At 40.8% G+C, this 25,434-nt stretch overlaps 1 pseudogene; it reads right to left on the reverse strand.

The window, feature by feature from the left end:
- Window positions 1-558: 558 nt before the first annotated feature.
- On the reverse strand, window positions 559-24,345 carry LOC128735444 (LIM/homeobox protein Lhx6-like; annotated as a pseudogene).
- Between the last annotated feature and the right edge of the window lie 1,089 nt (window positions 24,346-25,434).

Below are 25,434 nucleotides of genomic sequence, written 5' to 3' on the forward strand. Positions count from 1 at the left end.
TTTCTGAGAATTCAAGAACTGATCAACCGGTTTGGTAAATGGTGCGACTGCAATTAGCGTCAAAAAATGAACCGTCATCAGTTTCAAATAACAATCTGAATTTTATTACCCCTCATGATCATGAAATTGCAATAATAGTTCACTCAAATTCGTATTGGTATTCATTGTTTTACGTGAGCTTCAAATCTTCACAAAAAATTCCAACATTTGTAGCGTGTGTTTAGAAATAAGGGTTTTTTGACGACGATATGCGACTGTCCAGATACGAGCCACAAAGTTGGAATAAAATTCAAATTACCGTATTTCTCTCCGATACTGTGAAAAACTGGTTGCAGGATTGTGAGTCAACTCAAGTCAAGTCACAATCACAATTCAAAAACCCTAAAAAACGAATCACACAATTCCTTCCTCCGACGACAGCTCAGAAGCACGTTTACCGCAGCTTTCGATAACTTCTTCGGTAATGGACCTAACCTATACGGTATCGCACGAAAGCAAACACTATCAAACGAGCAACAATCCTAGCTAGGTTGCCTCACAGAATCATGGCACTGGGCGTCATTGAGAGGACGGCGTTTCGAATGTTTCCGAATCGGGGCTACCATAGCCGCTGGAACCATCGTCTCGATGAGGGCCTAAATTGCTGGGATGATGCTGTTGCTGGGCGGGATTCTGCAGGTGATTGCCACTGGCAGGCAGCTGAGAATGCTGCGGCGATTGATGGGGCAGCTGAGGGTGGTGCGGCTGGTGGTTGGATGGTGCTGATAGAGGTTGCTGCTGGGGGCCTGATTGCTGCTGGTGCTGCTGCTGCGTGAGTCCCAGTTTGTCTGCTACGTATGCAGATCGATTAGCGGCTGACGGCATACGTCCGTTGCCAGCAGCGCCGATGAGATTTTCTCCGGCTGGCTGTGGTGAAACAAAGAAAAAAAAAACAGAACAGGAGAAATTTAGATTAATTAATTGTGGAAAATGTCCCCGGCGGACAGGGGCGTGAAAGACGAGCAAAGCATCATGGTTCAGAAGGAAACTGTTGGACTGTAGGACCTGCTGAATGAGTGAGTGAGCAGCGAATGAGCAAGCAGGAAAAAAAGCTGAATATCTTTTTTCGCAAAAAATTAATTAACTTTAGCTAATTAAACATCGTAGAGGAGAAAAGTTTTTGTTTTTTAATTCTGAACTCCTTTCGCTCTCGATGCAGTATGATGTTAGCCGGAGAAGATGTGGAGCCTTTCTTTTTGTGCGAACGTCTCTTGCCTCGTTTATGACCTCTAGTGCTCCCGACTTTTTCATCTTGGACTCAATACCGACCCGCAAAATTTTACTGTTTTACTGTTTCAACCGAAGCAAATGTTATGCATTCGTGCTTTAACTATTTGTGTTTTGTTTTTGTAATCGATGTTAGAATTGTACGTGTTTGCTTACTTTCTTGTGTTTAAAAATTTGAAATATAAAAAGTTTTTTTTATTAAAATGAAGCATTATAATTTTTTTTGCTTTTTAATTCTCATTGTCGCACTGGCTATAAATAGCAAAACGAGCAGGCAGCCCCTTTAGGTGGATTCTAACAATTTTTTATTCACCATGCGATGATGGAAAGCTGCATTGTACATTTTGAAACAGATTTCATCAACTTGTCCAGAGAGATGAAAAATGAAAATTAGACCTTCCAATTATATCCAAACCTCGCCGAAACTGACGAAGCTGCGATGATGCGAGGAGTAAGTTCGGGAGCGAGAAAAAAAAGCATACACATGAAATTCACTGCCTTGCTGTTTTTCGTCGCTTCCTCCACACTCCCGCGCAAATCCTACCCGTACTCTCTAATTATAATTTTTTAATTATCTGGAAAAGATTAAAGATGCGGAGGCAAAGTTATTATCCTTTTTATAATTAATTTTCTTTTGTTTCAGGCTTGATATTTTCCTTGACTTGTAGTGACTGTGCCTCGCGGATGTCGGATGATGGACTCTATGTTTGTTGCAACGAAACGCGAAAAAAAGACTAATTAAATTTAACGCTATGCCGTGAATTACTCCGGCGTCCTTTCTGGCGAACCATTTATCATTCACGCACGTCGATGTAGTTTGTCCAGGAGAAGTAAACAATTAGGAGATGCTATAGATGAGAAGCCACAAGCGCTTGGTTTTCTCAATGATCGTAGCATAAATTGATGATTTATTTATTGATTGGTTTCTTACAACAGTCTTAAATCTAACGATTACGACAGGTTACGCCAATTTTTAAACGCAATTTATATATAGTGAAATTGCACTGGATATATATAGTAAAGTATAGACAAAAATCAACATAGACAACAACAAAAAAAACATTGGTTAATTCCAAAATACCAAAGAATAACCACCAAAAACTCGTTTTGAAATCATGCATATTTATAGTGATTATTTGTTAACCCAGAAACTTTCTACACTAAGAGTCCACAAATTGAATGCTACAGGTGTATAAAACACTTCACTATTGTGTGTGCTTGTGTTTAATTAACATCCACCACAATTGTAGCTGTCACATTATTCTCTCCGCACACAAACACGATTTTTTTTTTTCAAATAAGGAGATTTTAATTGCGTATAGATTGTTGGTAAAGTGAGTTTAGCGTAAAACCGTGTCGCTAGTGCCGCCGCCCGGAGTGGTTCATATTTCGTTGGATTGCAGTTTCGATCGGGCTGGCAATACCTACACCAGATAGGTACAGACCATGACGGCGAACGGGGGGGAAGGACGAAAAAAGGAAAGCCATATCAGCTTTAGCGTAATTTCATTTAAAATTTTAATGAAGTTTTTCTGCTCTTTTGTCCTCCTTACTTTGACTGTTTTTGTTGATGTACGCTTTGCCATTACATTTTCTTGGCTTTCCGTCGCGCCTTTCATCGGTACCAGTTACACCAACAACATTAGTTAGTTTAATATTTTTAACGTTTCCGGCTGGGAAATGGGTTCTTCCTGTCGGTTTGGTGGTAGGTAAGTGTATATATTTACTCCGTTTTTTTTCTTATTTTGCTGTGATCAAAAGCACTTTTTGTTCTCATTTTTGGTTATTGCGAATGGTTTTCATTTAGGACATTATTTTAATACAATATTCTCCCACTTGGAAGAAATTAACTTTGACATTATGATTAACAATGGAGTGCCTTTTCCTCTAAACGATTTGCCACTGCGCTACCCGGGAAACATTTAATCTCCGCAGAGGCCGGCAGAAGTGGAAGGCATCAACAAAAGAATTTGTAATTAAATTTTTGGGTCAAGTAATTTCCCGTTTAAATTTTTATTGTCACTCGGGGTGAGAAGAGGACTCTCGAAGCTCTACGCATAACATCGTGGAATGAACCAGTCCCTCGCAGTGGCAGTAAATCATTTCCAGCTGGTGACTTCTTGAATGGTCCATTCTTCTACACTGTTTCACACGTTTTCGGAGTTCCGCAAAAAGTTTGACGCAAGAAACATTGAAACAAATTGAATGGCGTCGTTTCGCTTTCGTATCCAATCAAGCTTTTGTCACCCCTCCTGGTTTTCTCTTTCTCTCCATACCCGTTGACCAGTGTACTCCCCGTCTGGGTATGGCATGGAAGAATGCGACGAAGGGATATGTCCTGATCTGTACACAGCAAAAATATTACAACTAATTCGTGTGTAAGATGGAATAAATTATTTTATAAACTGTTGTTTTCTCACCCCGCATTGGGGCAGCGTCTATAAATTGTTGTTAAAACAAACAATTTATAGGAAAATTGCAGTGCCAGATTTTTTTTAAATTTATTTTTTCAGTGAATGTTTGCTCATTGTTCAAGTTCCTAGTTCATGCATCGGAATTGTAGATGAACATTCAAGTATAAACACACGCATATTTGGTGTGTGCAATGGAATGTCTTACAAGTCAGGCAACCAGAAAAAAGTCTAAATTAAACTAATATAAACCAGCTATACTGCAGACTGGCTTTTTTGTGATCTATATTGGTTTTATTTTTGAATATATGGAACTGATATTGATGCTGCTGTACAAGGTGAGTAGTTATAACTGTCAGTGTTTTTTGGACGTGTTTGATCAAAAACGGGTTATTCACATATGTGTCTGCATATTTTTCGTTTAAGTGTATTCAAATGTCAACATAGTTTGCAAAATTGACCAAACTCGAGACTTTAGTCATGACCTTGAAATGCGGTCAGGCATATATAAATATTTATTTTGAAACGATGATTCTACAATTGATGAAGGGACGGTAAGGGAAAGTAATGAAGAAGGATTTTTTCGGGAATGAAGGGGAAGGGTGGAAAGGAAGGGGGGGGGGGTAATAGGTAGCTATGGTTAACAAGTTGTCGCTGTGACTCCTATCTTTTGTCCAATGCTGGAAGGTGCATGGGTCGAACCAAGCTGTAATCAGAGATTATAACCGGATTTGAACCCACAACACCTGCCAGGGCGTGTCGCTCACTGGTACCCGTGTACCTTTGAACCACAGAGGCGCTGGACTCAAAGGTTCTGGTTCAAAGGTACACGGGTACCAGTGAGCGACACGCCCTGGCAGGTGTTGTGGGTTCAAATCCGGTTATAATCTCTGATTACAGCTTGGTTCGACCCATGCACCTTCCAGCATTGGACAAAAGATAGGAGTCACAGCGACAACTTGTTAACCATAGCTACCTATTACCCCCCCCCCCTTCCTTTCCACCCTTCCCCTTCATTCCCGAAAAAATCCTTCTTCATTACTTTCCCTTACCGTCCCTTCATCAATTGTAGAATCATCGTTTCAAAATAAATATAGTTTGCAAGTTTGTTTTGAAATTTCAGTCGTTTAAGAGTCGTGGTAATCGTGGACGCAAGAAGGGAACTTGTAATAAGTCTGTTTTTGAATTTTCGACCTGTAATATTTTGAAATTGCTGAAGCCACTCGGAATAAACGAAAGATTTGTCTTTCATACTATCAAGCGATACAAGGAAACCGGTTCTTGGAAAATACTGCCCGAAACTGGCCGTTAACGCACTGTAAGGACACTGGAAGCCATCAAACGAGTAAAAGAGCGAATTCGACGGAAACTAGATCAATCTAGGCTTAAGATTATTATTCATTGGATCTGGTGTTAAAATCAACACTAAATATTACATCGCAGCGATAATTGAAGAACCATTTGCTTCTCATCGCCAAAAACGGTATAAGAATGCACCATACTATACCACACTACCTGTTACTTACGGAACACGAGTAACAAAGAGGGTGATTTGGCCTTTGCAAATTCGTAATGTCGCTTCATTCGTTCGTAGCTTTGCGTTGTAAGTTGCGAGTAGCAGCATTCGTTCAACGTTTCACGCACACCGGGATCGACTATTTTGGTTCCATGGAAGTAGCTATTGGGAGATAGGGAGCTATAGGGGGATTTCCATAGACTTAGCTAACTCGTTCATGCGTAACGGCGATACGAAACTTCATGGTGCGACGAGGCACACCGGCTGTTTTGTACAGGGACAGAGGAACTAACTTCATTGGCTCCAAGCGAGAGTTGAAGCAGGTATTGCTGGCCCTAAATCAGTACAAGATGGCGCAGGAGTTCGTGTCTCCGACAACTACCTGGCGTTTCAATCCACCGGCATCTCCCCATCTAGGAGGAAGTTGGGAACGGCTTATTCAATCTGTCAAGCGTACCTTGTCTAAGTTTCGGTTGCCGCGTCGGCCGACAGAGAAAGAGTTGAGGAATGCGTTGGTTGAGGTTGAAGGCATCCTGAATGCAAGACCACTGAGTCACGTTCTCATAGAGAATGAAGCAGCCCCCGTTCTTATCCCAAATCACTGGTTTCTGGGATCGTCTGACAGATTCAAACCCTGGACCGAGTTGAACAACAATCTGGCATCTATCTCAGCAAATGGCAAACCATTTCTGGAAGAGGTGGATGCGAGAGTATCTGCCGGAAGTCACCCGGCGATCCAGGTGGCATGAGAAGGTTTCGCCTATTAAAAGAAACGATATCGTGCTGATCGCGGATCCAGATCTGTCAAAGAATTGCTGGCCGAAAGGGCGCGTCATTGGAATGGCAATCCGAGACGGACAACTACGCACGGTTACATTTCAAACAGCAAAGGGCGTGTAGAGACTGGCGGTTAAGTTGTGGTGCGTCAGAGGAAAAGAAGAGTTATCAGGCTCAGGAGCGGAGTCAGCAAACTGGGGGAGACTGTGAATGGAGTGTCAACCCCTCGGATCGAAATACACCGAACGCACTCCAGTTGTAAACAAAGGAAAAAAAAAGTTGATCTCTATAACGCGAAACGTGAAATAAAAGTTCTAATAAAGATGTTCTAAAAAGTATAGTTAAATAAAATTAAGGTTTAAATAAGTGAACTGAAGGATCGTATATTCACTTGTGCCTACGATTAATACGGAAGAACAAACAGTTTTGCTAGTCTATGGTATCTATGGTAAAGGAGATTCATAGTGGCAGTAAGAAAGAGCACTAAACGAATTCAAAACGCTCGTAAAGCTTCGAACGAATAAAGCGACGTTACCAATTTTAAAAGGCTAAATCACCCTCTTTGTTACTCGTATTCCGTAAGTAACACTATACACTACCATACTATACTGCTTCTAACAAGATTCTGCACCGTCTCACCAGGTGAAAGCCACACAAGCTGCATGTGAGGACAATTTTATTTCTTTGAAACAGTAGTCTGCCTCTTCGCCTGATTTGATATGCACTGGGTTACATGCTAGGCAAACTAGTAAGCACCAAAGAATTAACTGTTGATACTTTCAAGTAACGTTTGGAGAAGTTTTGGGAACAAATGCCAAACAACGATTGTGACTGCTAATCTAAGCAAAGGGAGGAGGATTTGTATTGGACTAATTTTAGACAATTTTAGCCCACTCGTCGCCAATTTCCCAGTCGTCTCAAAAGTCGCAAATCACTTTCGGCTTGTTCGAACCATCTTGCACGTTGAACTCCTGTTTTCCCGGTGCTGGTGGGGTCGTTGAAGAGAGCTATTTCGTCGTACTGTCGTCCGGCATCCTTACGATGTGCCCGACTCACCGAGGCCTACCGACTCGCGAATCTCTCCAAGCAGTGCAAGTAGCGCGTGATTCATATGCCTCCGCCACTCTCCGCTTTCAGTTTGTTCTCCCTCAAGCAACAATGTGAGTTTTATTGTACTCTTATGGTGGTCTTCAAGGCCAATTTTGATCTTCCGCTCGAACACGGCTTCAAGTCCATAAAGAACTACTGGTCTAAAAAGGGTTTTGTACATTGTCACCTTCGTGCGGCAACGTATGTTTTTTAGTCGTAGTGTTTTGCGAAAGGCAAAGAAGGTCCGATTTCCCGCTTCCGCTTGAATGCGCCGCTGTATCTTCTGGTGTTGTTGTCTGCGCTCACCAGCGATCCAAAATACACGAACTCATCTAGCACTTCTTGTTCGTCGCCGTCAACGGTTATCGTCTGAAGGAGGCACACGTTTATTTCCTTTGAGCCTCTTCCTTTCATGTATTTGGTCTTCCACGCATTTATTTTTAACCCAATCCTCCCAGACTCCGCCTTCATTCTGGCGTAGATTGCCTCCGACTTCGCAAGGTTCTTGGCTATGATATCAAAGTCATCTGCGAAGCTTACGAGTGTGCAACTCTCGTTTCGAGGCCCGCTCGTCAGTTCACCGTCTCAAGAGCAATGTTGAACTATCGAGTATGTCCCCGAGACGAGCGAAACACATTACTCGTTCCAACGTAGCTCTGATCGGTCGCGTCGCATAATGGGTAAAATTAGGTACTGATAGTAATCAGTAACATACTGGAAACTACTGATAGTTATCAGTAACGATTTTTAATGATAGTTCCCATCCCTAATTGCTACTCACCCTGTAGGTTGGAAGTCGTGAATGGATAAATGTGTCGAACGCAAAGTACAATGGTTTCAAAGTCTTTTTGTTCGGATGTCGTAGCGTTCTATGTGAAATCATTGCTATTTTTACGGATGGCTCCATGCTCTTTCAAAGCCCAACGGTATGCAGTGGTGCGGGTGGTTTGAACATATATCATGTGCGTGCATTACTGAATGCTACTGCATAGTTAATCTTTTACATTTCCTTATTCAATCGGCGGCTTGCTCCGAGGAAGCAGGTGCCAGTATTACTGTATATTTCGAGAGTCACCCAACGACCGTGTCGTCCGACAAACCATCGACCATGCATCATTGCGTTGATGAATTAACATCATATATAACAATCGATGCAGATGTTTCAGCATCAGATTGTGTGGTAGCAGCCACTGACGAACGCAAAAAAACACTAGCAGCAGAAAGCGGCTGGTAATGATTGTGCTTAGACCGCGAACGTTTTGATAGTAGGTTAGGTACGTACAAATTCTATACGCGTCTTGGGCGTATGCAGGAAATTCTGTATTAGAACTCTTTTAACGTGGAGATTCCAAGCTGGAACCGGGAAATACATCAGCGGAAAGAATGTTCATTTGGCTGCGTCAATGGCTTGAAAGATCTTGCCATCACCCCATCACTCAGGGGCGGGACGACTGGGGCCGCTTGCAAGAATTGCACGACTGTGGCGGAGGGCTCGAGGATTCCATAATGCCAGTCGCGGCCCTTGAGATGATTGTCGAATCGGAACTATTTTAGATGAGCTGGAATGTGATCGACGGATCACGAGAAGTCATACGAGTACAAAAAGGCATCATTCTTGCCTGAAAGTGGTTGTCGGGAGATCTCGGTCCACGTCCGGTGGATCAGGACGATATTTTGTTGGCAGGAACTATCAGAAGCACGACAAATATATATACAGGAACTGTTGTGAAACAAGATTTGGCCGGGTGTCTCAGGGACTCCCATATTTTTTTTCCTGTATGGACTTATCACTGCGACCAGTAACTTTTGATCTATTGTGATATCGCCCCGGGTGTTTGGTGTATAATCCGCAATGCATTTATTTTTGCTATAATCGCTATTGAGTGAGCGATATGCTTATTGAATTTTATGCGTGCTTATGTGTGTAATTGGGTACCCTTCCTTCAATGCTTTTCTCTACTTTACCCCTCCTCGACTCCCATAATGCTATCAGTCAGTAAGCGTAATGAAAACTAGTTGTCTGTCCGGACCAGGGTTACCAGTTGAATTTTTGAGAAGTCTTCACGAATCAAGAAAAAATGTCTTCATTTGTCGTCTTCCGGGTTTTCAAAATTTCCCACCCATTTAAACTGCATGGTGAAGACAAGTCTTCAAGTAAAGACATTTCAAAATAAATCCTCAAAAATGTTTCAGAACGGATCATGTGAAAGGATCTTTCATTGAGAGTGTGGCATCTATACTCACTTCAAGCGGACGTGTACCCATCGGCCATCGTATAATTCGATATAATTCGACAAAACACAAAACAGAAAACACTCCATCAGACTTATTCTCATGAAAGCGTCCTAGCATGGGCGTAGCGGCGGGGGTAGGGGGTTCACCCACCCCAGACGAAACTTTGAGTTGAAGTTGAGCCATCTCGCACGTAGGGCCCCTCTGTTCTGGGTGCCCGTGGGGTTGTTAAATAGAACCGTTTTCCTTACGACTGTCCGGTCCACCGTATGCTTCACCAGGTATCCGATGGTAATCTCCCCAAGTTGTGTCTGCTGCTCGTTATTCATATACACACAAATCTTGTTTTACGTCTACTATTATGGGATGTAAGAACAATCGGTCGTAAAAAGGGTGGACGTTAATTCAAGTTTTAGACGTACTTAAAACGAGACGATATTAATTCAAATTCTGTACGTAAAAATATTGACGCAAAAGGAAATCACGTAAAACAAATGAACGTAAAAAAAGATTCTACTGTACCTTCGCCGCTCTCCGCTTTCAGCTTTTGCTCCGTCAAATATCCGTCAAATAAATGTTGTCCGTGAGTATCGTCAAATCCATAAAAACTACCGGTCTAATAAGGGCTATGTACTTTGTCAGTATCGTACGGTGGCTCTCGTTTGCTAGCGGATGGAAGCGTTTTGCGGAGGGCAAAGTAGGCTCGATTTTCTGCTTAAATGGGCCACAAGATCTCCTTATTTGTGTTAACCGCGGCCACCAGCTATTCCAACGATTACCGTCCACGAAAAATACACGTTCGTCTCTTTGAGCCTCTACCAATCATGTATTTGGTCTGCGACGCATTTACTTTTAGCTCAATCCTACTAGCCTCCGCTTTCAGTATAGCGCATATGGCCTCCGCCGTTGCGAAGTTTCGGCCTACAATAACAAAGTCATCTTCGTAGCCAAGAAGTTTGCTACCTTCACTGAAAATTGAGTCTCTCGTTTTGATTTTGCTCGCCGGGGAATCTTCTCAAGGTCGATGTTGAAAAGTATGCATGTTAAGTTGTCAGCTTGTTTCGACTTTTGCCGCGCCTGGAAGGGGCTCCATCCTATTGACCCTAATAGTCTCTCCCAGCCAAGATTTGTATATATATACAACGTACCACGATGTCAACTGGGAGGCGCAATTTCAGCATTTATCTTCCTTTATATCAATTTGATTTTGAATTTGAATTTGTCAAATGAAGAACCTGAAGTATAAACCAAAATAGCGTATGACGATTGATAATAATTCCCCATTTCCTGAATAAACTCTTTAAGGTTAGGCTATGCCAAAAATTTTTTTTTGTAAGAAGAAGAATTTGTGGCTACGCCCCTGTCTTAGTAAAAGAGTCGTGTGTACTTAACTTAATTTCACAAATTGCAAAAAATTTTCGGGAAAATATTGAAAATAGTGAATATGAATATTGTTGTTAATTTAATATTGAGTAATTTTCGTTGATCGGTGGCCACTACTTGAATTTCTCATTCTCATTTTTGCTTACTTTTTGCTGCCTTGCTGCGATTGATCGATAGTTTACTATTTTAGCCATTTAGCCATTCCTTGTTTGCCAACAGATCAGGCACATTTAAAAAAAGTTGAATTTTGTGCGAAAATTTGAAAAAAAAATTGTTTTTGTTCGTTTGTTCTCAGTCTTTTAGTAATAAAAACTTCAAGGTTTTTTTTGTCATGGCCGAATTAATATTCCTGAAACTTACTTACTTTAAAAAATCATATCTCATTAACCATACCTCGTAAAAGAAACATTTTTTTCAGTAAATTCTTTCAGTAATTCAGGAAAAACAGATTGCTTATTGTGTGCTATATACATAATAAATACAAAGTGCCTTAAAACACTTCCTTAAGGCACTCGTAGAGACTTCCCTACACGATCAGTTAACTTAGCGATCTTGAGTTAACTCTCTAGTAACTAAACCACTTGCATGCATTACTTATTATTTCAGATCCAAAAGCTTTCTTATAATAGTATTTGTAGACTAATACACTTAATTCACCGTCGTTTCACAAGCATGATCTTCCTAATATCTAAGAACGTTTGCCAATAGCTATACACATAAAAATTTCCCTTATTCTAGAAGGGGGGCTCCAATCAAATGAAACACAAATTTCAGCATAATTCGAGAACTAATCATGTGGAGGTTTCTATGGTGATTCGAGGTCCCTTCCCCCTCTGGCATATAATTATACATCGAATCATTCAAGTCACACATCGAAGTCACAGCAAACGAAAATATTTTAACAAAACTCATTCCGAAAAATAACCATAAACGCACCAGTTTTATTAAATTTTCATTCATTTAGTTGCAAGCGTAGCAATGCTTGCACCGGGTTCAATTAGTAGTAGAATAAAATATGATTAGAGTATTCATAAAGGTTAACCAGGCATTAAATTAAAAGAAAATCCCTCAGTTTGAGATGAAATAATTCAAAATGTTCGTAAATCAAATATTTCCGCTGCCTCAGTTACTGCAATACAAACTGATTAATCATCCTTGGCATTCATTTTGTCAACTTCAATAGCCTCGATAGAAAGCCATTATGTTCAGCTGATGGCAATGCGGGCCGTGTTATGAAGAAATTGAGCTCGTTTTGCGCAATTTTAAGATAAATCAATGCTGCCGTAGATGGTTCCCTACATGCACCGTACGGACTTGATCGCGATGCATTTGGTGCAACATTTCAGCGACGATTTTATTTATCGCTTCTCCAAACAAAGTTCGTAATAATCGTCCTTTTCGGAAAGCGCAAACATATTATGAAATCCTAAGGGTAATCGTATATCTTCCGGTTGCGATACACTCTTCCTGGCACTGCAGATACGCTCCAAAGAGTAGATATTAGTGACACATCCTTTCGCCCGTCGTCGGTTACAAATCGTCCTTTTTTGGGGCTTTGCACCATTATCCAGGCCGCTTGCCTTCCGCATAAATGCTCATCCCGGCACTATGCTGTGCAGCTCAATGAACGTATGAAATAGTGTGCGATGATGGAAAGACTTATGCATGGTGCATTGTACCGTCATACGTACGGTGACGCCTCGTGAAAAGCGTGAAAGAACCATACACGATGAAATCTCGAGCTAAATGGATAGCCAAGAGTCGCTTCCTCTCGCCATACATACTCGCACTGTCATATTGAATCTAGTAAATTTATTAAAATAACATCGCGACACTTTGTTTCGATATCCATCGTCAACTTGGTATGTAGCTTTGGCTGTCGTCGCCGCTGCCAATGCCATCATGTTCGTCCTCATCACCATCAGCATCATCATCATCATCAAGTAAACAACCGAGTAAGACCGGCTATCGAAGCTCAACGAAAGGACGCACTCTCTGGAGCAGTCGGGTTCGGCTAGTGACTGGATTAGCTGCCGTTCACTTCATCGCTGGCCGGGCCGTAGCGTGGCATGCAGTATAATGTTGAAGTTATTATCGTTATTATTATAAACAATATCGTTCGGCCAAAAAACTAATTTAGCATATTGTTTTTTTGCTCGCTCCTGGAGACTTTATCGTTTGCTACCGCGTCGCTGACGCTCTCTGGGCGTACGAGCGAGGCTCAAACCTCGCGAGAATCTATGGCAGTAATGGCCACTGTTGGTCCACTACTCGACCGTGTTTGTTACTTCCTGTTTCTAACTTACACAGACTGTTTTTGTGTACTAAAATTGTTCGAGTTTTGTTAAAACTGAGGAACTCTTAGTAGCAAAGATGAAAACTTTCCAACAAGTACCGTAAAGTTCATACTCAACAAATTAGATAAAGCAATTTTGCTATGGTTCTGGTCAAAGTGGAATAGATTTTAGATTTTGAGCATAATAAAAGCAGAGCAGCTGTATTTTGGTATACGCACGGTATTCTTTTCATTGACTTCATTGGTGAATCAAAAGAAATGAATGTGGCGGAAAAAGAAATTTGTCATTGTTACAGATATGATGCATTTTGGAAACACAGATACAGCACTTTACACAAATTTGAAAACTGCTGGAAAGAATTTTTTCAAAAAGAATTGTTTTAGAAGTAAGTCTTGGGATTTACTGGACGATGTGTTATGTCAATTTGTGATTTTATCGTATAACTGTATCACTGAAGTGTGGATTCTATTTTTTCTAACATTGCAGTATTGCCTCAATGATAAAAAATATCACGTCATGTAGGTACTATATTGGGAATGCATGATTGTAGACCATATGTGTGAAATTTGCCAAAAAAAATTAAAAAAAAATGTAACTGCAGCGTTATCTATGATTGAGATCGCCTCGTTTAGAGCGCCCAATGAAAAAAGGCATGCAAGCAGCTTAGAACTACGTAGATGAAGCATAATACCTACTGACTCGTCTAACACTCCGCTCCTGCTGTGGCGACCCTCTAACCCGAAGTATAACACACGATCGTCATAATTTAATAGCTTCAATTTGTGCTCTGGCTCAACCGTGACTGAGCGCGGGCTTCGGAAAAAAGATGTTTCTGCAGTGATAAGAGGTATCGAAATTTAATTTAATAGCTTTTTTCCCCACACACCGGAGAGACAGCGTCAGTGGGTGTTTGCGAACGGCGCTTCCATGAAAACTAGCTTGAGAGCACATGGTAGAAGGTGTTTGATCAATATGCTATACTTTGTATCAAATTTCAGATTGAGCTGTTAATAGCTCTCCATACGAGAACATACATAATTGGATTAGAAAACTTCAACAGAATTTATAGTAGTTACTGTTAAGTTATTTGCTATTGTTTAAAGTCATTCAATGTTTCAATTAAATGACTGTGTTCCAAAATCTTAAATTAACTGAAATCTTTTTTACCACAACCGGAGAAGGAATTCTGTGTTTTCAATTACCCGGCATTAGGCATCCATATGTTTCGCGCGACAAGCTTGTTATTTATATACGTGATGCCCCATTTAACGTCACATGCGTGAGATTGAACTTAACAGGATTTTTACGGTGCACTGCCTGGGCGGAAAACACGACGCGTCATCATCAGTGGCGTGGCGGCGCGCACGACCTGTATTTGTCATTTTTATTCCCCGACGGTAAGGCTGACTCTTGTTTGGCTGGGCATCCCGACGAGGAAGCCACCTACCTTCAACACACTGACATTCCTGCTAAAAGCATTCGTTTACCTCCTAAAAGCTCTGATGTAGCAGCGTTCGAGCGAGCACACTAAACGCAAGAAGGGTACAAATGGAGGCGGCAAATCTTTTCCTTTTGTGTCAAGATTTTCACTTATCCCTGGGTCGTGAAATGAAGCTACGCGAACGCGAAGAGGTGCGACTTTTTCAATAAAAGGATCTTGATTGGATTTTCGTGCTTTGTAAAAAAGTGTTAATATACGTATATAAAAATGTGCTGCGTATCAATATTCCGCATAACCAATATATTTTATGACGCTAAATGCGTGATTTGATATTTATTTATTGGCATTTCCCGTTTCAACACTAAGAGCGGTAAGCAAATGTTTAGACTATTCACGAGGGCTTGCCTGTAGACCGTCGGTGTCAGGGGTCCAATTGATGGAGTGAAATAAATTTATGTTTCAAAAAATTTGTACAAATCAGGTTTCTATCGTAATGACAAGTATCGTTTAAGGGATATCAAGGCACTTCGCTACTCTTGCTGGAATAAGCCGAAAAGGTGGGGACAAGCATGCAGTTGTGTCGAGTAAATAAAAGAATCGGGAGACGGTGAAACTGAAAAACTTGAACTCTAGGGATATGGTTTTACCTGTAAATTACTAACTTGCCTCCGTATATGCGCTAAACTAGATGGATTGCACGCCATACTGGCGAACACTAACCGCTCTTCATAGTCGTATTCACATAAAATTTTATTATCACATAGATAGAACCGATCACCCACACAAAACCTGCAATAAAAAAGAGAATAATTACATTAACATTCACTCTACATATATTATCTGTTTACATTCTACATTTATAGTTTAGGTACACAAGTATGTATTTCTGGAAAATAACGCAATTTATTATTTCCTTCCTCACTTTTGATGAAAAGTACAATTCTATTTCTCATATGTATTTATATCAGATTTTTATCGAAATATCCAGACGTACTTTTAATGAGCGGCAATTTAAAATTTCTGGCTAATGGCGAAAAAGGAAACAAATTTCCGAAAAGGTGATTTTGAATCGAAATCTTTAAAAAAATGAAACTATTAAACTAAACTGCATAAGCATACTCATAACAGTTAAACTTTTTAGCAAAACTCACTTTTTTCGAAATATTTTAAATAGACGACCGATTTGGCAAAGCACGAATACCACGTCGCGAAAGAATTCGGCTCAATCCTGACACTTCCCAAGTTGTCGAAATGCTGTTCTGACAAGCCATGCGCCGTCGACCAGAATATATGGAATTCGGATGGAACGAAGTCTGATGAATGTGGTGGGTGGAAACGAACTACTAATTTTAGCATTTCCAAATGAATTTTCAAGAATTTTGCCGCGGTGGCTCCTCCCGTATCAAGAATTTCTTTCCACTGTACTTGGTCCTGCGCTACTCGTCGCCAATTCGTTGCGTCTCTTGACACACGCAAGTTGGCTTCAATCTGGTCGAGCCATCTACCATGTTGGGCCCCTCTATTCCTGCTGCCGCTGGAGTTCTTGAAGAGAACGGATTTCACTGTACAGTCATTCGGCATCCTTGCGACGAGGTAGTCTCCCAATTTTCGTCAGGTGTACGATGGAAATCTCTACAAGTAGTGGCTGTACCTCGTGGCTCATACTACCCTCTGCTTTCCATTTGTACTCCGCCAAAAATAGTTTCCAGCTTGAATGCGTCGTTGGATCTCCTTACTCGTATTATTGTCGGCGGTGACCAGAGATCCCAAATATACGAACTCATCACTTCCTGTTCATTGCCGTCAATATCCACTGTCCGTGGGAGGCAGGTTGCTTTCTCTGGAGCCTCTTTCTACCATATATTTGGTTTTTGACACATTGATTTGAAAGCCAAACCTCTTAGCCTCCGTTTTTAGAAGATTTCCTTCGCCGTCCCAAGGTTTCTAGTAATGATCTCGAGGTCGTCTGCGAAGGCTAGGAGCTGGCTACTTTTGCTGAAGATTGTTCCTCTCGTTTCGATGCCCGTTCACCGGATCACGATATTGGATCACATACGGGACAGTCCATCCTTTTGCCGCAAACCTCTGCACGATTCGAAAAGGCTCGAGAGTACCCACGAAACGCGCACGTAGCACATCACTCCCTCCAGGGTAGCTCTGATCAGCCCCGTCATTTTGTTCGGAAAACCGTACTCGTACATTATCTGCCATCGATGTTCGCGTTCAGCTGTATCGTATGCTGCCCTGAAATTCACGAAAATATGTTGCGTGGGCACATTGTGTTCACGATATTTCTGGAGGATTTGTTGGAGAGTAAAAATTTGATCCGTAGTGCCACGGGCCCCAATAAAGTCGGCCTTGTACTGCCCTACGAATTATTTTGCTTTTAGGAATAGACGACGTAAGAAAATCTGAAAGACCACCTTGTAGGCGTCTTTCACCAACGTACCGTCGCGGTAATCATAGTAATCTAGCCGATCGCCCTTTTTGTAGATGGGTCAGACCACACCTTCCATTAACTCCTTCTCCCAAATCTCTGAAATTATCCACTGAAATGGCTAGCGATTGTTGGTAATTTTTGTAGAATTCTGCCGGAAGTCGGTCCTTTCCGGCGGCTCTATTATTCTTCGATTTCTCTCCGGATCTCTTCGAGATTTGGAGTCGGCATGCTGTTATCGTTTGTAGGCACTTCTATGTTAACTTCCATTGGGTCTCCTTCTGTTATATCGCCGTTGAGATGCTCATCGAAGAACTGCTTCTATCTGTCGCCCACCTCGCGCTAGTTTGTGATTAGATTCCCTCCCTCGTCCTTGCACATGTCAGGTTTCGGTGTGCGGCTCTTACGAATTTGGTTCAAAATTTTCCCGGAATAGTTGTTCTAGCTTTTCACGATCTCTGTCCTCCTCCTGGCGCTTTTTCCTCTTCAGGATCGAGTTCAACTCATTCCGCGCTCGTCCGTTTGGTCAACTGACTGAATTCTCCTTCGTGGAAATGCTTAGATAGTTTTCCAAGTTCTTTTTTCCTTTCTATCGCTTGTCGGCATTCCCCGTCAAACTAATCATTTCGTGCATTCGAGGTTTCCATTCCTAACACCGTGGTTGAGGCTTTATTGACAGCCAAGTGTACCATACTCCATCTGTTTTCGAGGGTCGAAGCACCTTGCTCCACAGAGGAAGGCAGATCTTCATCCAGTACGCGCGCGTAGTTTTGTACATGTATTGCTACTACCTACTAGGTAACGGTCGATATCCGTACCCTGTAAGGAGCGTACGTTGGTGATGTTCGAGAAAAAGAGAAAATGGTCGATTTGGTTCCAGGTTCGTTGGTCAGGTGATCTCCAACAGGCTTTGTGAATATCTTCGCGGGGAAAGAAAGTTCTTTTGATCAACAAGCCTCGGGAAGCTACAATGTTGATGTATCGATGGCCGTTAGCGTTCGTGTCGGTGTGCAGGCTATGACTTCCCTGCCGACCTGGGCGTTCATATTCCCGATGACGATCTTGATGTCCCGTGGCGAGCAATTGTAGTACGTTGCCTTCAGCTGTGCATAGAACGCCTTCTTCTCCTCGTCGGGTCTACCTGCGTGGGAACAAAGCATCTTTATGATGGTATGATGATCTTTATGTTGAAGAAACGACCTTTTATCCTCAACATACACATCCTCTCGTAGATCGCTTTCCAGTCCATTACGCGATCCTGCATTTTGCCCATTACTTCGAAGTCCGTTTCTAGCTCGTTAATCGCTCCACCGTTCTGGTAAATTTAAACTTTGCCGCCACGAATTCTCCACACCTTCTCGCCTTTGCGACCAATCTTCTGCAGGACCGGTATTGATCAAGTAGCACCCTGACACCAGGCACGAAATTTAGCGATCTACAGTTCCAGGTACCAAATTTTCATTCCATGTCCTTATTTCGTCGCCTTGGTCCATGCCGAATGTCCCGAGTAGAATTTCCTTGATTGTTTGTAGTATGTTGGATTTAGATAGGTTGCCGTACTTGGGCCATGCTACCGATTCTAGCGATGCGGCTGCCATCTTATAGTGCCGAGACAACACTGTGCCTCCTTCCATGGTCGTATACGAACTTAGTTTCCACCGGGGTTGGTTATCCGATCTCCGATTGCTTGTATTCCGGCTGGTACCACGAGAAGGTAGGGATAGGAGTTGCTGGATAAAAGGCTAAGGACCACTATGGGATCTTTTTTACGCATTATTCAGCCATTCCACCGTCTTGGAAACTTTTAATAAAAGCCTTTTCCAACTGATGTTTCCTAGATTGTTGAGAAAATTTTCTTGCATTTTTATTAAAAAAATTGTTCTGTAACGCATTGGGAGTCAACAATTATGAAGTTTTGAAATAAGTGATGCCCGATAAAATCTAATAATATCCTTGGAAGTTTTCTGTGAAAATGGGAGACCAAGAATTTCTAAAATGTTGTTTTCAATGATAAGTCCATAAACTATGCTCCTATGTAACATGCCATGAAGTTATTAGACCCTTCTGTCTACAGGTTCAAGAGCTGCTGCCTGCGAATAAAGCTAAGCTTGGCTTGAGTTTTGCAGGATTTTACAAGCAAAAGTTGAGGCGAAACCTAAATTTATGCACAACATTGTTGTTGCTGTTGTACGTGTCAGACCGTGTCCGTCGCACGCGGTGATCTAGTGTGTTCTGCGAGATGTACGAATTCGTGCAGTTTTCAGATAGGGTTTATTTCTAATTCCCGTCGTAGTAAGGAAAGCCACTCTAATTTTCATCATTTCTGAGGTGGATTTAATAAATACTCCAAAAACTCTGCTGCTGATTTGACTCAAACACACTTTCCTTCCGATCCGTACCCTATTAATTCCCTAAAAAGCGATTAACAAAGCATTTGATTGAAATTACGCAACTGACTTTATATCTTAAATTCGTCGTACCGTTTTAAAATCCGTCTATCAAATTTTTTCATCGTTCGAACTAAAAATCACAATAATGTTTACGAAGCTAGCGCGCATGTATTTGTGTAGGACAGCATGACAAATATTATTCTGCAAAATTTCTGTTGGTTATGCAAGTTTGCCCAGCTGCAGAATAACAACAATGCGTTGCGTGAGTTATTTTTATTTTATGAATGACGGCAATTGAAACGATTAGTCGACATTTTCTTCTTCGTCGCACAAAAAAAAAAACGTTGGAAATTTGGCTGCTAGGAATTCTTTAATGAAAAAAAAGCATTTAAATAGGTCTCAGCTCACTTTGATTGATCGCGTATGAGAGGCAACAAACTAAAATATTAGGGAATAAGTAATTTTGCATTGTGTATCATAAAAATCGCTGATATTTTTAATAATTTGTGTTGGAGAGCACGAAGCAGCAACATACCGTGAATTCGGGTGAAATTGATCACTTTTTCGAGTATTTTTTAAATATCTTTGAATAGAAACATATTTAGGAAGATGATTCAATTTTAAAATAAGTACTGTAGTGCTGGCTACACGACAGTATCATCTATATCTTATATAAATAGTTTTATTTTAGATAAAACTTAATGTAATCGTGAAATTGAAAATTTACAAATAACGGGTGAAATTGATCACGTAGAAATCAAGACGATATTGCTATTAAACCATACGCTCTGACAGCAATAACCTTACGTGCAGTATAAAATCTGGCGTAATCGAGATATTGCCTGTATGTAGGCAACAATGTCGCGTACAGCAACTAGCACAAAAATCAAACAGTCAGCTCTACATTAGCATGGTTGATGCATCTGCTAAATAAATATGAACGATAGAAAAGATATTAAGCCAATTTTAGCATCGTAATCGTTTGTTTTTGTTTAAACATTGCTGTATATATGTGTAAATGTACGATTTTCGTATACAATCTTCACCAATCTAGTGAAACAAATAATTTAATTCTCCTCATATACGGGAGCTTGACTGTCTCTTTGAATGTGTAGTTGCATTTCGCTATGTAAGCACAAACCGATCTCTTGCACTCTCATGCAACTGCCATATGGAGCGTTTGTAAAATTTGTGCGAAGTATTGTCTGTCTTTTGCACCCTTTTATAAATCTCCATTCTGCTTTACAGAAAGAATAAACTTTCGCAGGTGGCAGCTCCATTTCGCACCCATAGCGATCTAGAAATCTATGTTGCCTCAGTTCATGATGTTATCAATCGTTTTATTTCGTAAAAGGTCAAATCAAACAATTTCTGTCGCATAATTTTATTCATGGAAATTATCAAAGCACAGCCAGATAATTAGAGAATCGAATTAGTTCTATCAAAATTTCCTTCTGCAACGAAATTTGTGTTAACAGCAAGGAGTTTTATCGGGCATGTTGAAAATTGCGATTCGATCAAAATAGTAAATTTTAAAAAATCAAGCCATTTACAAGATCAATCTTGCTGAAAGCCGAGTGACTTTGACCTGTAACTCAATCTTTATATGGATGGGTGCATATTCAGCTTTATGAATCAGTATAAACGTAGAATAAAGAGTTTTTTACTCGTTAGTCCAAGCTGATCAATTTCACCCGACTGATCAATTTCGCCCGAATCGACGGTACCCCACTAATTCAACACCCAAAGCGATACATTTAAGATTAAATTGCAACGAAACTAGGAAAGATAGGCGTTTCACGTAAAGAACGAATTGTAAGCTAAGCTACCTAAGCTACTAAGCTACCTAACAACCTGTATAAACACGTTTTAGTCTAAAACTTACGAACAAAAGGGAAGAGTGGTCTACGTAATTCACCTCCAACATTTAGTGAATTCCATTAAGTAGTTCAAAGTGATTTATTATTAGTACAGTGGACCCCCGTTCGTTTGAACGATTCCTCATGCAAACTAACGGGGTTACTTTTTAATTTGAACAACTGGTAACCCGAAATATGCTGAAACCTGTGTGAACTGGCCGCCCTGCTCTTTGTTATTGTTTTGGTGGTTTGTTTTAGTTGGCAGTTGCAAGTGCGAATATTGCATTTTCCGATCGGATTTCTCTCTTAATCGTTAGGAAAACGAAATGTGAAACCGATTAAACACGCTAGGTCAGTACAAACGAATCGTATTTCTGTGCATTGTCTGCATAAACAAATGATGTCATGTTGAGAATGACATTTGAACCATTTTTAATTTGCACGTCGTGCAAACCAACGGGGTTCAAATTAAAAAGTGTTCAGATTAAAAATGGTCAAACGAACGGGGGTCCACGGTATTTTGAATTTTATTTCATAGATTTTATGAATAGATTGTTCCTCGTCAGTTGAAAAAGTTCGTTGCAATTTTGTCATCTAAAATAGGCATGACGTCGGCAAGGCTCTGCTTATGACATCGCAGTTAAAAATAGCAGCACCTCCTCGTTTATTATTTTTAGATCCAAATGGCTGCCCGATTTAATGTTTGGAATAGCCAGTAGCATCAGCCAGTGTTTCTACATTTAATTGCTTTGCTTTCTACACAACATATTTGTTGGCAATATTCAAAACATCCATTAGCTTCGGAATGGACCACGAATCTAGTAAAACAGTCAATATACTGACTTAATTTGTTTTTGATTATCCTTATGCATTAAACTTAGTTTTAAATCGAGCAATTATATTTTTATAAATAGTGCGCAATTTCCAATACATGCTCCTTTTCGGATTCTTCTCGTGGTTGATAGTTTAATAACTGTCCTCCTATACTTCTCAATGCTCTATGCCGTCGTCAAACAACTTTATAATATGCGTCCTAGGATCTAGGATGAAAAATCATCAAAATCTATCGTCACGCAAATTTTACTTTAACATTAGCCCCAACTATGACCAGCATTCTCAAATATTGACTTACAACAGAGCATCCCTCGAACAAGCAAGTATTTTTATGGGGCATTCACCTCCTATCGTTAAAAAGCGCCCCTTGACGAACACGGAGACATTCCCAACCAACAATAAATTTGACTGCTACAGCATGCGACAAATGGGAGCGTGCGTGTTTTGTCTGTTTGTCTCTGGAAACAAGTTACCCAATCAACTCATTCATTAAATTTCTGAGTGTGCAGATCTACAACAATGGTTTTCCATTCTAGATAAAATTCTAGATAAAATCAATTTGCACTTTACGTTGGTTTGAACGATACTTTTGCACGGTTGATTTGTTTCTGAATTGTGAATATTTAACTTAAACCAAGTTATGAGTACGATAGGTATGAATTGCGATAATTATATACCAACTGAAATATTGACAGATAGAAATGTCATAGTGCAAGTGGTAGCTAGACATGTATGTACAACACATTTATTGAATGTTTTTAAATATTCAACCTAAATAATAACCATGGAAGGAAATCCTCTCAATACTTTTTGAAACGGTGGTTCTACAATTGACGAAGGAACGGTAGGGGAAATGAAGAATTTTTGTTTGAATGGAGGGGAAAGAGTGGAAAGGTGAGGGGGGGGGGGGGGGTTATTCGTAGCTACGCTTAACAAGTTGTCGTTGTTACTCCTACCTTTTGTCTAATACTGGAAGGTGCATGGTCCACTCTTCCCCTACATTCAAAAAAAATTATTCATTACTTTCCCCTACCGTCCCATCATCAATTGTAGAACCACAGTTTAAAAAAATAATAATATATGTTTGACCGCATTTCAAGGTCAAGACTAAAAAAACACGATGCTTTATCTAAATCCTCTTAGTTCAGCATTCCCCGTGAACGTGAATATTCGATTAACAAACTCATGTGAAATTTACAAATTAACGAAATGAATGTTTGGAGCATTTCCCTTACCCATATCACTCGTGTCAATTTGTGAAACATTTTTTGCAGAACTGTCCTTTATTTATGCTTTACTTGGATCATTCTATATATGTATATTCAGAACTATCATTGTAACTCATCCAATGTTAATGCTATTCTGCTGAACGAATAGCTGAACGAATTCGAGTCGAACTACAATTGCGGAAACAAAACAGAAAATAGGAAAAACTATTTTCACAAGCCATATGGACAATAATAACACCTCAAAACCAGAAGCCCATGGCAATTATTCTTTCCCAATTGTTCCGATTGCTTCCATTCAGCCAGATTTCCTCCCGAATAATTGAAACTAATTTCGCATTGATACCTACCGATGATTGCATTGCTGACAGGCAAAGCATTCCAAATGATACACGTTGTTTTTGGCACGCATCACCATCTCGAACGCCGGTATCACTTTGTTGCACGCCGCACAATATCCGGTAGTACCGAACAGTCTCAGATAGTCTCGCTTACACAGTATTAGGTTTGCTTTAGTATACAGGGTTGAGCCGACCTCGCCGAGCCGGCAATCACAGCAGCCGCACTTGAGGCAGTCCTCGTGCCAAAATAGGTCCAGGGCTTTCAGCAGGAAACGTTCCGTAATGCGCTTCCCGCAGCCGGCGCAGTCCTTTGCCAGACCGGTGTTGCCCATAAGGTTCGGGGCGGACGAGACCGATGATTGGATTGCCGGTGCGTTCGGTGTAACTGTCGTGTGTCCCATAGTTGTAACACTGGCGGTGTTGAGGCTTCGAGTTGACTGCACATTGACTGGGTGATCGTTGATCGGTTCCACTGAAAATAGAAGAACAGAATATTCGTTCCGTAAGTTAGTTTTGCAGGATACAGATTGAGGTGTACACTGTGTTTATTTTTCATGCAAATCGTTTAGCATTATTGTGTTGTTTCAACAAATCAGTTCTATGCGCTCGCATTACATTTTTTCTCTTGCCTGAGCACAATACCCTCCATTTCCCACGTGATAGATTTATCCCCAATTTCAATCAACCAATTCCATTATTATTTGAATCATCCCAGTTACCCTTTCCTGTCGGGCAGATCATTCTGCAGCTGCTCTTTCCATTTTCCCATTTTCTACAGCCGCTCTCTGTACATACGCTGCTGCTGTAGCTGTAGTCCGATGCAAACCGAGAAGATTGAAGCGACATTTGCAAAGAGAAATATTTTTCGAAAAAATGTGTTGCAAATAAACTGATGTAATTCTGTAGCCTATTCCCGAGGAATAGCAATAATTATGTAACTTCGTTATTTTATTTTCCGTGAGGTTAAATCCGCGAAACACTTTTATTTGATTAACAATCGATACCTTTCTAGGGTTTATATTTAAATTTCTCAACCTTTATACACACAAATTCCGCATAGCGCCCTACCGCGTAGCACGCCAATATACCTTCTGCCTTAGACAGACGGCCACATATCACGTCGACCGACGGCACATCCTTTTTTACTTTCTTCATTTCCGACTTTCAGCTCCTTCCTCTTGCGGTTGATTGGGCTGCACACTTTTCCCATTTCCAATTTTCTTCGCCATTCATCGTCCAACACATACATACAGACAAACATACATACATACGCTCCGGGTGCGAGAAGTTCTGCACTGACCGCACCTGAGCAATTCATTTCTTCGGGTATCGAACCCGAATTGTAGTGCCGAGGTGTTCGGAAAATGGAAACATTCCTTTGATTTCGCATGTTGAGGAATACGTATTGACCGCAACCCGCCGCGTCGTCGCCCGCGAACAAAGAGAGATCAATAAAACTTCAATGATAATAGGAAAGTTTTCTTCATTTTGGTCTTCCTATATTCAATTTCGATTGAGTAGAATCTCGGTTCTACTCCCTACCACAACGTAGGGTTTTCAGTAAGTTAGGTAACATCGGGTGAAATTAAGAAAAAGCTAATTTTAAAAGGCTACATTAAAAATATAAAATTAAACATAATCTTAGGAGCGTTACTGGAAATTTAAAAATGGCACAGAATTATAGGTTTTTCCGCTAGACCTAGTCGCGTCCAGAAGTGATAAAAAATGCCGGAAGGCCAATTTCGAACCGCTCTAATAGAGAAGCAACTGTCGCGTCTGTTCAAATTTACATCAGCGCTGCCAATGCAACCATAAACCGACAGCAGCTTGAATCGGTATGCTACTTTGTACTACTGCTGCTACGTAGTACTACTTTTCGCGCCGGTTGAGGGTGCTCTTAATTACAAATTTCGTTCTCTCGCCGTAATTCCGTCC

This window comes from Sabethes cyaneus, chromosome 2 (assembly GCF_943734655.1).
Source record: "Sabethes cyaneus chromosome 2, idSabCyanKW18_F2, whole genome shotgun sequence".
In the NCBI taxonomy this organism is placed as follows: domain Eukaryota; kingdom Metazoa; phylum Arthropoda; class Insecta; order Diptera; family Culicidae; genus Sabethes; species Sabethes cyaneus.